This window comes from Nicotiana tomentosiformis, chromosome 8, assembly GCF_000390325.3.
Source record: "Nicotiana tomentosiformis chromosome 8, ASM39032v3, whole genome shotgun sequence".
Lineage (NCBI taxonomy): Eukaryota > Viridiplantae > Streptophyta > Magnoliopsida > Solanales > Solanaceae > Nicotiana > Nicotiana tomentosiformis.
The window spans coordinates 127766005-127769712 of record NC_090819.1 but is presented as its reverse complement, the minus strand read 5'-3'; the positions used below and the strand labels follow the sequence as shown (position 1 = coordinate 127769712).

The following is a 3708-nucleotide window of genomic DNA, read 5'->3' as shown; positions in this document are numbered from 1 at the left end:
ATAAGAAAATGTCCTCCTTTCTTGTGAAGCGGGCCGAACGCCTCGGCAGGATAGATGCATCTATGGATCGGGACGCACATCCCTCGGCAGTGTACACGACACTCTGGATCAGGCCGTACGTCCTCGGCAGAAATCGTGCTTAATAATAATAATTACACGATACTTTAATAATTTATTTCAAATTGAGAAGCTAATTAATAAATTGGAAAAATCCTTGGAATTTAATGAATTATTATTCTTGCTTGTTTATGGAATTAATTGTTAATCCTGTAAATGATATTTAAATTGATAAATTGGAATTTTTCTGAATTGAAGGAATTTAATTAATATATTGAGAATTGTTACATTCGAAGGAATTTGATTATCTCTGCTGATTAAACAAATTATTGTAAATTCTGTAAATCATGCTGATTTAAATATCCTAGATATATTTCAGTTATTATTATTGACCCATAGTGAGTGTTAAAGTCGGCCATCTCGTCTATACCATTTCGAGATTAGGCTTGATACTTACTGGGTACACGTTGTTTAAGTACTCATACTACACTTGCTGCACTTTTTGTGCAGGATCTGAGACAGGTACTAGTGGAGGACCTATCATCACATACCCACGTCATCCCGAGGCATAGTGGTGAGCTGCCTTTCTGAGCCGTTCTGCAGCTATCAGTGTCTCTTCTTATACTTACATTCTGTCTATTTCATTTCAGACAGTATTTGGAGTTTTGTATAATCTACTAGATGCTCATTCACTTGTGACACCAAGTCTTGGCACACACATTGGTAGAGTTTGGGTTTATATTTTGTTGGTTTTAAATTTTATCAATGTATGCTTAATTTATTAGTTGGCTTGCCTAGCTGTAGTGTTGGGCGCCATCACGACCTACAGGTGAAATTGGGTCGTGAAAATTCTAAAATGTATTTGGTAAGCGTTTATACCAGTTTTGGTGTATTTCATTCGTTATCTATAAACTCTATATTAGATCAAGTTTACATATCACCTCATATACATAATACTAGTGAGGGATAGCCTATGATGTACAGGCCCAATAATACTATTACCTAATATTAGTTATGTAAAAATATTTATGATAGAGTTAGATCGAGTTATTCTTTAAAACACCTAGAGTCATTAAAAAATTATAATTTTATTGGTCCCAACAATTATTGAAAATAAAAATTTAAAAGGAGCTAGTTTGATGATCATGTTGTGCGAATTAGAAGGAGTGATAAAACTTTCATTTAACTTATAAGCATTAGCAATCTTCTTTTGTTGCAATGTCTAGTTATCTAATGCAACTAAAATTAGGTTCACATTTAATATTACCTCATATTTAAAATAAATATCTTTTTAATTTTCTTTATGCTCATTAAGGAAATCATATAAAACATTTATTATAAGATTCATTAAGGATACATCCTTGAGATCTAAGGAGACACGAAACCAAGTCTGGTGGATAAATTTAGCTAATAGACTAGAGCATGAATAATGGTGTTTCTCATGGCCTCAGATCATGGCACCATAGATGATCATTCTCAGCCTCATTTCGGGTGTGCTGGGGCGGTCTAATGGTTGTCACACAGACTCTTCAATCTTTTTTTTGCTGTGTTTAACTCTTAGATGCATGATTTTAAATTAAGTAGTACTAAATTCTAATATGTATTTGGTAATCTTTTATACCAGTTTTGGTGTATTTCATTCGTTATCTATAAACTCTGTATTAGATCAAGTTTACATATCCCCTCGTATACATAATACTAGTAAGGGATAGCCTATGAGGTGTTGGCCCAATAATACTATTACCTAATATTAGTGCCGTAAACATATTTATGGTAGAGTTAGATCGATTTATTCATAAAACTCCTAGAGTAATTAAAAAATTATAATTTTATTGGTCTCAATAATTATTGAAAATGAAAATTTAAAAGGAGCTTGTTTGATGATCATGTTGTGTGAATTAGAAGGAGTTATAAAACTTTCATTTAACTTATAAGCATTAGTAATCTTATTTTGTTACAATGTCAAGTTATCTAATGCAACTACAATTAGGTTCACATTTAATATTACCTCATATCTAAAATAAATATCTTTTTAATTTTCTTTATGCTCATTAAGGAAATCATATAAAATATTTATTATAAGATTCATTAAGGATACATCCTTGAGTTCTAAGGAGACCGAAAACCAAGTCTGGTGGATGAAATTTAGCTAACAGACTAGAGCGTGATTAATGGTGGGGCCATCCCTCGGGTCATGGCGCCGTAGATGATCATTCTCAGCCTTATTTCGGGTGTGTCGGGACGGTCTAATGGTTGTCTGACAGACTCTTCAATCTATTTTTTGCTGTGTTTAACTCTTAGATGCATGATTTTAAATTAAGTAGTACTAAATTCTAAAATGTATTTGGTAAGCGTTTATACCAGTTTTGGTGTATTTTATTCGTTATCTATAAACTCTGTATTAAATCAAGTTTATATATCACCTTATATACATAGTACTAGTAAGGGATAGCCTATGATGTGCTGGCCCAATAATACTATTACCTAATATTAGTACCGTAAACATATTTATGGTAGAGTTAGATCGATTTATTCATAAAATACCTAGAGTAATTAAAAATTATAATTTTATTGGTCCCAACAATTATTGAAAATGAAAATTTAAAAGGAGCTTGTTTGATGATCATGTTGTGCAAATTAGAAGGAGTTATAAAACTTTCATTTAACTTATAAGCATTAGCAATCTTCTTTTGTTACAATGTCAAGTTATCTAATGCAACTACAATTAGGTTCACATTTAATATTACCTCATATTTAAAATAAATATATTTTTAATTTTCTTTATGCTCATTAAGGAAATCATATAAAATATTTATTATAAGATTCATTAAGGATACATCCTTGAGTTCTAAGGAGACAGGAAACCAAGTCTGGTGGATGAAATTTAGCCAATAGACTAGAAAGTGATTAATGGTGGTTCTAATGGCCCTCGGGTCATGGCGCCGTAGATGATCGTTCTCAGCCTCATTTCGGGTGTGCCAGAATGGTCTAATGGTTGTCTGACAGACGCTTCAATCTTTGTTTTGTTGTGTTTAACTCATGCATGATTTTAAATTAAGTAGTACTAAATTCTTGTAATGACCCAACCGGTCATTTTAACTTTTAGAACCCCGTTCCCTAAAATAAAACTTTCCGTAGGTGCTTGTAATGATTTATGACTTGCGGGGATGGTTGGTTCGGGATTTTTGGAAGTGTTTGTGGTGAAACCGGAACACTTGGTTCCTTAAGTTGGCCTTAAAGCGCTAAGTTTGATTTCGGTCAATATTTTGAGAAACACAACCCCGAAATAGAATTTTGACGATTCCAACAGCTCCGTATGGTGATTTTGGACTTAGGAGCGTGATCGGAATTTTATTTGGAAGTCCGTAGTGAAATTTGGCTTGAAATGGCTTAAATAGGAATTTAAAGTTTGAAAGTTTGACCGGGGAGTTGACTTTTTGATACCGGAGTCGGAATCCAGTTCCGAAAATTTTTATAGCTCCGTCACGTAATTTATGACTTGTGTGTAAAATTTGAGGTCAATCGGAGTTGATTTGATAGGTTCCGACATTGAATGTAGAAGTTAAAAACTATTGGTTTCATTAAGCTTGAATTGGGGTATAATTTATGGTTTTAGCGTTGTTTGATGTGATTTAGAGGTTCGACTAAGTT

General features: G+C 32.9%; 1 non-coding gene across 1 annotated transcript; it reads left to right on the top strand.

The window, feature by feature from the left end:
* Nucleotides 1-2853: 2853 nt before the first annotated feature.
* LOC117278641 (small nucleolar RNA U3) lies at nucleotides 2854-3066 on the top strand. The gene has a single exon (XR_004508993.1). It is a non-coding gene; the product is annotated as a small nucleolar RNA U3 (small nucleolar RNA).
* The last annotated feature ends 642 nt before the right edge of the window (nucleotides 3067-3708 follow it).